This window comes from Notamacropus eugenii, chromosome 5 (assembly GCF_028372415.1).
Source record: "Notamacropus eugenii isolate mMacEug1 chromosome 5, mMacEug1.pri_v2, whole genome shotgun sequence".
Lineage (NCBI taxonomy): Eukaryota > Metazoa > Chordata > Mammalia > Diprotodontia > Macropodidae > Notamacropus > Notamacropus eugenii.
Window position 1 is genome coordinate 309,066,821 of NC_092876.1, and position 13,951 is coordinate 309,080,771.

At 39.9% G+C, this 13,951-nt stretch overlaps 1 protein-coding gene across 2 annotated transcripts in view; it reads right to left on the minus strand.

Annotated features, from left to right (window-relative positions):
- The window catches only part of SCTR (secretin receptor), an 80,821-nt gene that overhangs the window by 36,508 nt on the left and 30,362 nt on the right, over nucleotides 1–13,951 (minus strand). The gene's annotated exons all lie outside the window — the stretch shown is intronic.

Sequence of the window (13,951 nt, forward strand, 5' to 3'; positions counted from 1 at the left end):
CCCAGAACCCAGATCTCCTGACACACAGACCAAAATTCTTTCCAGCAAAGGGCCTAATTAAAATAAACAGGGAGAAACAAATTTTCCTCTTCTCTTCCCAGCAGGGATTACTTCCTCTAGTCAGCTCTTCCGTCATAGCCAGTGATGATTCTATAGAAGGGAAAATACCAACTCCTGGGCTTTTATGAAGGGATTTAAGAGAAGAGCATGATTGTAACCAAATTTAAGGGTAAACTTTATATCTTTTTGTCCATCCGTAGCTGAACAAACGGAGCTAGAGTATCTAAAGTTGGAATCATTTCTGTGAATTTTCAGGATGTCAGGGGATTAGGTAGAATTTCTAGATTCAGGGCTTCTAGGATTGGTGCATCTCCTAACAAATCATTAGAGGACAGGCGTGGGATGGCACAGAAGGAAGGAAAAAAACAATTTATTTAGTGCCTGTTGTTTTTGAGTCATTCCAGTCATGTCTGATTCTTTGTGATGGGGTGCTTGGGTGCCTGAAGTCAGGAAAACTCATCATGGGTTCAAGTCTGGCCTCCGTCACTTGATAGCTATTGTGACATTGGGCAAGTCACTTAACCCTGTTTGCCTCAGTTTCCTCATCTGTCACATTAACATGGAAATGGCAAACCACTCCAGTATGTTTGCCAAGAATACTCCAAATGGAGTTATAAATAATGAGGGCAGGAAGGATAGAGGAGATATAGAGGAACCCCAAGACCGAAGAATATGCTAGACTCTTTTTGCCCCCCATTTACCCACCTACTTTACAAAAATAGATAGGATATTTGACAGTCTAATTAAAGATGCTTACACAGGTAAAGAGAAACCTTTCTATAAAAATGAGCAGTTTCCACAGACAAAGACTTTGCAATTTCACTAAATGCTTAAGAGTTACAACTGGAAGTGGGGGGTAGGTGGGGGGGGGGATAAAATCTCAATTGTATGGCAGTGATTGTTAAACATTAAAAAATAAAAATAAAATTTAAAAAAAAAAGGTACAACTGGAATTGAAATTTCTATTAAAAAAAAGTCATTACAGCATTCAAATGTCTGTTTGATTGGCAACTTGAATGTCAGGCATGTTTCTAAACCAAAAACTTTAAAAAGCAAGATATCCTAGGTAAGATAGTAGTTTTCTGCATCGTACATGCTTTTGGAACTGAACTTACTTGCACGTAATAAAAAAGACAACTCACTAAAAATCCCTAAGGTGGTAAATACCACCTACTATTTTGATGAACTGTGATTAGATGAACTGATCAATCTCAGTTGATGACATCCCTTTTTTCCTGAGTGAGAGCTTAAAATATTCTAGTATAGAAGCTTTATACTAGGTCTTGCACTGAAGATTTCTTTCCCAATGTCTCTTGAGAGGCACATACCATATGCAAACATCCATCTTCATCCTTCTCACTTTCATACACTTCAGAAATAGCTGTTGAAATGCTCACCGTGTTGTACTCATTCCCCAATAAGGAAGATAGTTTAATTAGCATTCAGCTGTAGGCATCTTCTACTTATTTTGATTAGCTCAGTCATGTTGACATGATCTGATATAAGGAATCTGGTTTATCCAGCACAGGAAGTTGTTTCTTGTCCTTGTACATTTCTATTATCACAGATATCTTGGAAGGATACTGTTCTCGAATATGAACATATTGAATATGAACATTCATCTTCTACTTTTTGTTCAAAGGTGGGAGCTGCTTGAAGGTGTTCTCCAACGCATCATGTGGAGAAGGAGGGACAGAGAGGAGGAGCAGGCTGGTGGGCATGGTGGGAGCAGACACAGGGGAGGTAATGGTGGCAGCTGAGACAAAGGCTTCTGAGGTGCCCCTCCACTCACAATGACTTCCTTTCTCTTCTAAGCACTTACTTTGTGCCAGGCACTGTACTAAATCCTTTAAAAATATTATTTCATTCTCACAGCAACCCTGAGAGACAGATGCTATTACTATCCTCATTTTATAGTTGGGGAAACTGAGGCAGACAGAGGTTAAGTGATTTGCCCAGAGTCACACAGCTGGTCAGTGTCTGAGGCCATTTTTGAATTCAGATATTTTTCTGAGTCTAGGCCCAGGGCTCTATTCATTACTCCACAAAGCAACTGAGAGTGGGCTGAGAGAAGCCAGATAGCTCTTCTTTATATAGTACATTGAGGCTTACAAATCACTTTCCTTCCATCAATCGGTATGAGAATTTTAGTACTTTTGTCCATGGTTATACTAGGTGGCAAAGTGGATAGAGTACCACACCTGGAATCAGAAAACCTCATCTTCCTGAGTTCAAATCCAGCCTCAGGCACTTAACAGCTGTGTGACTGTAAGTCACTAAATCCTGTTTGCCTCAGTTTCCTTATCTGTAAAATGAACTGGAGAAGGAAATGGCAAACCCCTAAAAGGGGTCATGAAGTCAAATGTGACTGAACAACAACCACCATGATTACACAGTGTATAAATGTTGAATCTGGGAATGGAATTTTGCTCTGCTGACCACAAGTCAGGCTCATCATCTAAAGATCTAGAGCACCATTGCTTCCCATTATGGAGAAGTAGGGGCGGAGGGAGAGGGAGGGAATATATTTTGGTCATCCCATGACTCTCCAGGCACACAACTGCTCTCATCTAGAAGTCAAGCCAAGATGCAGCATTTAGGTCCCATATCAAGGTCAAAAGTTGTCTTTTCTATGTATCACTATCCCCTCAAGGTTTTGAGTCTTCGCTGGAACACACACAACTTCATTTATCACAATATAATCCTTGCAGTTAACCACATATGTCTATTTTTTAAATTAAAAAGTTACTTTGAATGCTCCTCTACATATTGTCTCTTAGGTCACTTTGTCTACCCCTAAGCCCAAAGGGAGGAGATTTGGCCAATATAGATTTGTGATACCATTTCTTTGGGTTTCTAAGTTTACTAGACTATTCCAGAGTCTATAATCATTAAGAACCATAAGGTCGTGGATTCAGAGTTGGAAGGGACATTAGAGATTATCTAGTACCCCCTCCTCCAAGTTTGTAGTTGAAGAAATTGAGGCATAGGGAGTGTCAATCACTGGCCTAAGATCACACAGGTAGTGAGCAGCATGGAAAGATTTGAACCCAGGTCCTCTGAATATAGTATGTCCAGAATCAATTCTACTGAAAGTCTTGTTGACTAATTCTAAATTCAGGCTAGATCCTTACAGTTTCTATTTTCAGTCCTCTCAGTTCTTGATAGTGGGCCAGGCTGAGTCTCAGGAAGTGCCAAGGTTGTTTTTAGCTGTAGGGTTTGTCTGAATATTTTTATTTCCTATCAATGGCACTACCATGTTTCTAGTTAGCCAGGCATAAGCCATCTTTGACCCCTCTCTTTCCTTCCTTCCCTACATCCAATCTATGAGCAAAACTTTTCATCTCTCCCTTCAAAATGTCTTCTTACTTCGGAGTCTTAATAGCTGATGGCTGCCTGCAGACATGGCAAGGTTGTAAATAATCTCCCTTTTGGCACAACAAGGGCCATTCCTACGGATCAGCCACAGAACTTCCCCAGATTCAGGAGGTTGATGTTATGTAAACCAGCACCAGTGACCTTCTGATGCTAACGATTGCCACTGACCCTGTTTCATCCTTGTTTTGGAGTTCCTGCAATGTCACGATTATGTGTATGTAGAGAGTTCCAGGGAGCTTGAGTCCGACCAGGTACCCTGAAGAACTCCATCTCTGAAGTATCTAGTCAGTCCCACCCTACCCTTGTGCTTGAGTATGTGCCCTCATCTGCAAAAAGGAGAGGATTGAATCAGATGACCTCTGAGGTCCCTTCTAGTTAAATCTGTCTGTGAGCCCATGAGTCATCTGAATTAATGAGATGGCTCTGTGACTTCTAGGGGTGCGGTGGGGGGGCTTTCTAGGGATCTGGCTACTGTTGACAGAAAGGAGTCAAGGGGCTGATCTGAGCTGATCAACTCAATGAGGGTGGCCGGTGACAAGAAGAACTGGCCCCAGATTACTCTGACTAAACTAGTATCTGAGAGTGTTAGGCACTGTACTAAGCACTGAATATAATCAGTATTCTCCTCTTGTAATCCCGACAAGCACAGAGCTAATCATGTTGTAGGTGCTTAAAAAGTACATATTGAGTAAATAAATCTGTACATGTGCACATTGTATTTTTGACTATTTTTAATCCCAGAAATGACTGCTAGAACACAGAGGGGAAAAAAAACTGCATCCTTGTGACCTGAGAAGGACACTGAAATAGCTGATGTTGCCCCTGAAGCCAGCATCCAGGGAATTAAAGACGCCAGTCATTCCCACCAACTACTGACCAATTGCCACCTAAGTGTGTTTATCCTCCGTTGTCGAAGAAGACCATGCCATCAGAGAAATGATGACATGACTTGCACTTGACTTTTGTTTTGACTGAGGGAGGGCTGACCAACTACAAGTAAGGCAAATCAACCTACCTGAAACAGTAAGGAGCTCAGAGGAAGAGACCAGAGGCAATGGGTACCAGCCAAGTCAAACCACTATTACTATCTTTCCCCAGACCTCAGTAGAACTAGCTCTGGACACTGAATTTAAGAGCCTTGGGAATAACAGCACCCCCAAAACCTCTGATTCTGCTTCCAGCCCAACTTCTTCAACCATCACTGAAGTGAATGATTACTATAGATGGGTCATCTACCTACCTTCCCACCAATACTACCAACTGGCAGATAAAGACAAGAGTCCCAGAAATGGCAACACCACTTCCCCATCCCCTCTCTCCATTCCTGACCACTGGTCCTACTACCAGCCCAGTCCCCTCCCCCCATTCAGCCATCATCCTCAGAAGTAACCATTATGAAGATGCAGTCCTGCAACCTCTTCCATAGCTACTTTAAAAAAAAAAAAAAGCTTTACTATCAAAGTCCTTGGCATTGTCATATGGTTGGATATCAGAAACTGATATAGTTTTATTAGTAAAAATGACATTTAAAAAGATGTGTGACTCCCTGCTTTGCCACTGCACTACACCCTAAGCTCCAGGAGACCACTCTATCTGATTTGCCGCTGAAACCTTCTCTATGTGTTGTGTCCCAAACTAGAAAGTGAGTTCCTTGAGATCAGTCTGTCTTATTTTTGTTTAGGTATCTCTGATGGTTACCACAGGGCTTTGCACATAGCAAGCACTTCACAAATACTTTTTCATTCATTTGTTTATAACCAATCTGAGTTACTGATAAGCAAGAATTATGGAATATTTTAAAATAAATGTCCTTTGATGACTTTTAGTTTTATATAAAATCTTTACTTGGGAAATAATAAGGAACCCACAAAGTTTTTTGAGTAGAGAAGTAATATAATCAGTTCTTTGCATAAGGGGGTGTGAAGTAAGAGCAGAATGGGAAAGAGGGCAGAGTTGAGAAAAACTACACAAAGGCTACTGCTATGATTCTTCTATGTGGTAATAAAGGCCTCTACTGGAATGGTGGCAATGAAAATATAGAAAAGGAGATGTGAGAGATACAAAGAAGAGAAATTAATAGCTTGGTATAGTGGGAAAAGCCTTAGCTCTGAAGACCTGAGTTCAAATCCCACTTCTGATGCTTACTAGATATGTTACCTTAGGCAAATCACTTAGCTTCACTGGACCTCAGTTTCCTCATCTGTAAAATTAAGGGCCTGGACTACACAGCCACTGAGCTCCCCTTCAGATTTAGTCCTATAATCCTGTGGCAACTGACTACATATGCAAGGTGAGGGGGAAGAAAGAATTTTTGAAATCTCAAGAATATTAAATATGAGAGTCCAGGTAACTGGTGGTACCACACAGAGAAATATTAGAGTCAGAAGTAAGAATGGAGAGAGCGGGAAAGATTTTGGGTTTTGGACATATTGCATTTCAAGTGATGGCAGAAAATTCACCATGTCCTGTAGTCACTGAAGACACAGATTAGGAGCTCAGAAAAGAAGTCAAAACTTAAGATATAAATTTGGGAGTCATCTTCAGCAAAATGGGAGTTAAGTGGTTGAAATGAATGAGAATGTCAAAGAATTGAGTGTATATAGCCAAGACAAAAAGGAGTCAAGGTCAGGAAGAACATGAAGAAGTCAAAAAAGGACTTAGAAGTAGAAAAGGAACCAGAGAAGTGTTATGTCTCTGAAGCCCAGGGAGGAGAGAATATTCACTAGATGTAGTTAAACGTCAACATCTGCAGAGAGGCTGAGGAAGTTAAGAATTAGAAAATCTCATTGGATTTAGCAATTAGGAGACCATTGCTTACCTTAGAATAATGAAGTAGAGTACTGAAGAGCATTATTACAATGAGCTGAGGAAAAAGTGGATAGTGAGGAAATAGAGGACTTGGATATAGACAACTTCTTCAAGAAGTTTAGTAGAGAATAGGAGGAGAGGGGTGGAATGGATGCTGGATGGAATGAAAAGATAAAGGAAGTATTTTTTAGAATTGAAGAATCCTAAGCACATTTGTGGGATGGCTAAGTGGTGCAGTGGATAGAGAACTCAGCCTAGAGTCGACAAGACTTATCTACCTGAGTTCCAATCTGGTCTCAGACACCTAGCAGCTGTGGGATGAGCAAGTCATTTAACCCTGTTGACCTCAGTTCTGTAGTTGCAAAATGAGCTGGAGAAGAAAATAGTAAATCACTCCAATATTTTTGCTAAGAAAGTCCCCAAATGTGGTCACAAAAAGTCAGGCATGACTGAAAACAAAAGAACAACAAAGCATGTACATTGAACGGATGCAAAATGAACTAAGAAAAACCAGGAAAGTGATTTATAAAATTGCCACAACAGCGTCAAATTAGAATGACCAAGCATCAGCCTGGAGGAGAGTTAAGAAAATGCATCTGCCTCCTTTCTTTGCAGACATGAGGAATAATGGTAGAATACTGCGTATAGTTTTGATGAAATATTTTTCTCTCTTTTTTTTATCCTTTGTTACAAGTAGTGTTTCAACAGGTAGGGGAAGTCAGAAGGATATATTCAGAAATTGAGGATATAAAAATATGTAAATAAAATATTTAAAGAATGCATGAAAGAGAGGGAATGAGGGAAAATCTTTGTATAAAATACCTCTGACAAGAGTCTGATAGTCAGGATATAACGATAATGAAAAGAGATATACAAGAACAAGAGTCGTTCCTCAAAGGTCAACTATTATGAACAATTGTCAAAAGAATTTGCAGACTATTAACAACAATACAGAAGAATGCTCCAGATCAATAAAAATAAAAATTATGCAAGTCAAAACAACTCTGAGTCACCACTCCACTTCCAACAAGTTGGAAAAAGTGACAAAATATGGGAACAGTTAATGTCAGTTGTGGAAAGATGGGCGCACTAATGCAATGTTGATGTGTCTGTGGATTGGTCCAATCATTCTGAGAAAGCATGTGAATAAAATTCATGGAATTTTAAAATTAAAATTTAATTTTAAATTAATTAACAAAGAATTAATTAAATTTAATTTAAAATTAAGATCTTAAAATTCAAAGAAAGTGAGCAAAATCTTCATAACTCTTGAACTAGAGATTCCATTTATTAGGCATAGCCCCTAAGACGGTCAATAACAAAAAGAAAGGCTGCAGATGAGCAAAAGTAGGAGATAGAGCAGAGGACTTGGATGAAAGATGATCTGAGTTCAAATGTTGCCTTCAGACACTTCCTAGATGTGTGATCCTGGACAAGTACTTTAATCTCTTCAGTCTGTTTTCTCTCCTGTAAAATGGGGATAATAATAGCACCTATGTCACAGATTTGTGAGGATCAAATGAGTGAAGGAATTAGTATAAATTTTGCCAACCTTAAATCATTATGTAAACGTTAGCTGTTCTAATTTTGGTGGCAAAGAATTGAAAATAAACTAAATGTCCATCATCTAGGGAATGGAAAAAATTGTGCTGTATTAATATAATAGAATATTACTGTGCTGTAAGAAATTATAAATATGATGAGTAAAGAAAAGAATGAAAAAGCATATGAACTAATTCAAAGTGAAGTAAGTGGACTCGCAAACATTATATGGACAATGACCACAACAATTTAAATGGAAAGAAAAACAGCAAAGCGATACACCCAAGCTTGACCTCAAGAAAGAGATAGGAGGAAACTCCTCCCTCTCTTCTTGCCAAGGTGAGTGACTATGGGTGTGGAGCACTGCATTTCATATTAGATGATTCTGATGTATTGGTTAGTTTAACTGAGGACTGCACAACCTGCAGCTCACGGGCCACTTACAGCCTGCTGACATGCAACAGGATTTTGGGCGGCCCACGAAAAATGTAGAGGATGTTTTCCTTTACATTTTTTTGCAGGCTGCCTGAAATCCTTTGATGGGCAGAAGGTTGTGCAGACCTGGTTTAACTGAACTTTCTTCCCCCTCTCTTTTTACCCTTCCTTATAAGGAATGTTATTTGATTTAATTCAATAAATATTTATTAAATGCCTACTATGTGCCAGGCATTGGACTAAGAGCAGGGGATTCAAAGAAAGGGAAAAGACAGTTCCAGCTCAAGGAGCTTACAATCTAATGGGGAAAACAATATTCAAACAAATGTATACAAATCAAGTTACGAATATATGTATATATGTACATATATATATATATATATACATACATATGATAAATAGGAAATAATTAACAGAAGGAGGATGCTAGAAGTAAGAGGGTTTGAGGGAAGGCTTCCTATAAGAGGTAGGATTTTCAATGAGACTTAAAGGAAGCCAGGGAGGTCTATAGTCAGAGTAGTCACTCTGAGAAGGGGTGGGGAGGTCTATATTGGAAAATGGAGGTGACATAAAAACAAATGACATGAATACAAATTTACTTTAAAAAAGAAAAAGAAGTTGAGTATAGGAGCAAGGTCCTAGAAGGCCACTTTTTGATAAGGGTAAAGAGTGCGTTTAGCAAAGAATTTGGGGGGAGGGTTTCTCCTCCAGGTGGGACTTCTTCATTACTTCCACCCAAGTCTATTTACTCCTCTATTCTTTCTCCTTTCAGTCCTGATGCTCTGTTTGCCCTGGTCCTTTGTTTCTGTGCCAGTTATCTCTTTGAACAGAGCATGGTGCCAGGAAGGCCAAGGAGACAGTTTCTATTCTTGTACATGGCAGTTAGTACCACACAGAAAAAACTCTGATCTATAATCATAAACTGTCCCCCAAGACCTTAACTAGTCATCTCAAAAACATGCATTATCTGTCTCAGACGTGGTCATGCAAGAGATTGTGAGTGACCAAGTGAATATCCTGGGAAATCTCCTTTTGTGGTGTAGGGGAGATTACGGGGGGTAGTCTTAGCTTCATAAAGGGAGCAGAGAGTTCATTTCACTAATTTGTTCTGTTTTTGTGATTCCCCTTTCTTAAAAAAAAACAAAACCCACCACCAACAAAAATGTTGTTAGACATCTTAAGGTTTACATGCATTCTATCATTTCAGCAATTAAAAAGCTCACATTTCTGTATATATTTCGATAACATTTAAGTTTGTGAGTGCTTTCCTTACAATCCACTGAACTATGTAGTACAATTAACTGTTATCCCTGTTTCCAGATGAGGCTCTAGATGGTTAAGTGAATTGTTAATGGTCACATATTAACAATTTAGTCTACATAGGGGGGGAATTTGTGATTCAGAATTACCCAATGTTAAAGCAGGAGGCAACCTCGAGAGATCATTGAGTCTAGCTCCTTTATTTTCCAGGACCAAAGGAAAAAAAGTGACTTTCTTTCCAAAGGTAGAGAAAGCAGCAAGAGATCAGCAGAGACAAAATTCAAACACAAATGACAAAACAAAAGATACAATGTAACATGATATAATGTAATGCAATGCATTCTGATTTCAAGATTTTGCAGAAGGGATGTTTGTTCAGGTATGAGTTGGACTTGATAGCCTTTGAGGTCCCTTCCAGCTTTGACATTCTGTTAACTCCATGGTTTCAAAGCGTGGATGATCAACGAATGTCAGTATGAGCAGTGAAAACTGGGGGGTCAAGAAGTGAAGCAGGTTTTGGAAGGAAGATGGATGAGGTTTTGGAAATGCAGAGATGGAAGTGTCATTGAACTATCCAGGTTGAACTGTTCAGCAGGCAGCTAGAGATAAAGGACTGGATCTCTATTTTTGAAATGCAAAAATGACATAGTCCCTTACATTCCACTGAGGGGATGCATAAATAAATATGTGGGAAAAAGCAACAACTGGGGAAGTCAGGAAAGGCCTCATGTAGGAGATGCCGTGGGAGCTGAGCCTTGAAGGCACCTAGGGATTCTAAGAGGGAGATGTGAGGAGGATGAGCATTCTAGGCATGTGGAACAGCCTATTCAAAGACAAGGTGTTGGATACAAAATGCTAGTGATCAAGCTTGGCCCCAAAGAGGAGACAGAAGAAGACATTTCCCCTTGCTTCTTTGCAAAGGTGGGGGACTATGGATATGGAATACTACATATAATATCAGTCTTTTTCTTCCATGTGTTTGTTGGCTTTGCTGAACTAATTTTTTTCTCCTTTTAAATTCTTCAATATGGGGGGTTGCTCTCTGAGAGGGGAAATAAAGGTCAGCCAATCAGTCTCTCTGCTAAATTTTGAGAATACAAAGAAAGGTATAAGACAGTTCCTGCCCTCAAGGAGTTCACAATCTAAGGGGGACCACAACATGCAAATAACTACATGCAAACAAGCTATATAGAGGATCAATAAAAAATACTTCATAGAAGGAAGGCACTGGAATTAAGAGGGTCTGAGGAAGGATTCCTGAAGAAGGCAGGATTTTTACTGGGCCTTGAAGGAAGCCAGGGAGGTGGAAGTGAAGAGGGAGAGCATTCTAGGTATGAGGAGGAAGCCAGTGATAATGCCTGGAGCTGAGCAATGGAGTGCTGCTGGAAGGAAGAGGATGTGAGGGAGGGTGAGGTGTAAGAAGACTGGAGAGCCAGGAAGGAGGGGTAGATTAGGAATGTCAGACAGAGGGGTTTGCATTTTATCCTGGAGATGACAAGCAGCCAGTGTAGCTTATTGATTGGAGCAGTGATAAAACAAAAAGATGTCAATAAATTTTTTAAGGAAAATCACAGCCATAAAATGACAAGTAAACAGGAGATGGAAAGACAAGTAGGTAGTTTAACTGGAATGTCAAGTCTGTTGGGACAAGAGGAGAAGGGAGAATAATATGAATTAAACTGAAAAAACAGACTGGATCCAGGTTGTGAAGGGTTTTAAATGTCAAACAAAGGACTCTGTATTTTATTCTATAGATAAGAGGGACTTACTGAGGCTTCCCGAGCAGAAGTGACAGTCAGATCTGTGCTTTAGAATCTGGCAATTATATGGAATCAATCTGGCAGTTATATGGAAGGTAGACTGAAGTCATTTAATTCTGTTTGACTCAGTTTCCTCATCTGTAAAATGAACTGGAGAAAAAAATGGCTAACTACTTCAGTATCTTTGACAAGAAAACCCCACGGGGTCACAAAGAGTTAGACATGACTGAAAAATGACTGCACAGCAAAGTTATATAGAGGGTAGATTGGAGAGGGAAGAGACACATGTAGGGAGACCAAATAGGAAGCTATTGCAACAATCCAGGAGAGAGCTGGGGGTATCAACTAGGCTGATGGCTTCGACAGCATATGCTGTGTTGTTTTTCCATCTTTATATTTCCAATACCTAGCATGGTATAAACGTTTAACAAATGACTGTTAATGACCTCCTAACCTACAGAATGAGAAGGATTCAGCATGATGGCATTTCATATGAAAATAACTTTGGAAGTTTAAGCACAAGCCCTGTGGGAGATAACAGTGTGATGTGATTGCTAGAGAAAAAGAAAAGGCAAATGTGACCAAAGACTGTGGTACAGAAACAATGTCCAGATCAAGGAAACGTTAGCTCTACTCACTAATGCTATCCACTGGGCCACTAAGTGAATTGCTAATTGAGTCTTAAGATTCCATGACTTGCCCAAGATGACACAGTGAGGTAGTAGCAGAGCTAGCACAAAAGTCAAGATCTCTTCATTCTTCTTCTTTTACTATATTGATGTTCCTTTCCTATGAATTCCTTAAGGGCTGAGATAATATCCTCTATTTCTTTGGCATGCTCCCCTACCCCCCCAATCACCCCCTCCCTTCCCCCACCTCCCCATAGGGTGCTGTGGTCATTATTTATATATATCCATACAGAGGATGCAAGATGGGAAAAGCTCTCTTGTCGGTCTGAACTATTCTCTCTTAAAGTTATTTTCTCCCTGGCAAGATGAAAGTGTGAGTCAGTTTCCTCAGCTAGCTCAGGGGGTTATGCAGAGACTGCTTGCAATGGGAGATCTCTGCTTTGAGATGTCCCCCTTAATAGGGAGACTGTTGGATAGGAATGGAATTACTCCCATGTCTGAGATCACTGAACGATAATACCAACTTCCATTTCCTCTTTCCCTAAACATAGGGCTTTTGCGTGTCAGTAACAAGCTTTATTTATAATGCAGCTTACATTTCAGCCTAGAATAGATTCTGGGCTGAGTTTCTTAGACTTTTCTGGGCCTTGAAAGAAAGCTAAGAAACAAATACTCCTGTTCATGAGAAAATGCAAAGACCCTGTGCAACCTACATTATTACAGTGCTGGAGTTCAGGGACTGAGGCCATCCAACTATGGGACAATGTCCTCCAGTAGCCCAGCTGCTGTGCCGTTGGGCCAGGCTCTAAACCAGATTAGTGACATACTGCTAGGTTGAGGTGAGAAGCAGAAGAGGGACACTTTGTAGACAAATAATCATGGATATGCTCTGTATATTAGTCACAGAATCATCCAGACTTGAACACATGAAGTCACATGGTTCCAACAAAATCACTGTTGTATCCTTTCATGATATGAAATAATGGGTAAGTAGAAAGGACTCTGAACTGGGGAGTCAAGAGACCTAGGTTCTAGTTCTAACTACTGACAAATTTTGTGGAAATTAAATGATCAGATAAAGCTGTCCCATGAACATTTTCAGACTGAAAAGGATGTACACAGTCCATGCTCTTTTTTTTTTTTTAAATAAAATGTGTTTTTATTTTGATGTCTGAATGAGTGCTGACTACTTAGGACACTTTGGCATCTTCCAGCTTTATTCATCAGCATGTTGCACTGTGCCTTTCCCAGAAACACAGATGCCATCCAAAAATTTTCTGATAGCCTTGTTGGGTTTTTTTTTGTATTTGTTTTTACTGTGGTGGCCCATTTCCTTCAAGAATTAACTCATCTTTTGGGGCTTGTGAAATAACATAAGCAACATTTGGTCTCATTCCCACTCTTCAGAAACATTTTTCCCCAAAGAAATTTCTGATTTTGAAAAGTGAGTCATTCTCTTGGATAACAACGTTGATGGGGAAGTGAGCATAAGACCTCATCTTGTAATGGAAACCCCAGGGTTAACACCTTTAATCATGTTTTGGACATGACCACAGATTATGCAGATGATCTCAGGTTCTTTTCAATTTCCCTACCACTTGTCCATCCAGAGCCTTTTCCCCCGTTCTTTCCAAGAACTACTGAGCTCAATAGTGATATGGCTGAAACCCTTTTGGAGGATTCCTCTGGGGTCTTTCACAATAACAACTCTTAAGAAAGATGTCAACATTTTCTGGGATGTCAACAGCATGGTTGCTTAAAATGGTCTTTGTTCAAGTTGTGTAAGGGTCAAAGAGAATCTCTGCTCTTATAAATTTGAGCAAGTTCTTTGACTTCTCCAGGCCTCAATTTTTTTAATCTATAAAAAGAGTTAAAGAGGCAGACTGGCATAATGGAAGGATAACTGGCCTTGGAATGGAAAAGACTTGGGTTCAAGGTTGGGCTCTGACATTTTCCACGACCATTATCTTGATAGCCCATGCCAGATGCCTTCTCACCAGGACCAGACATCATACCCTGGAGGTTTTGGCCCTTTCTTCTCCAGAATTTGTACCCTAGGGTCAAGCTGTCCTGATTGGT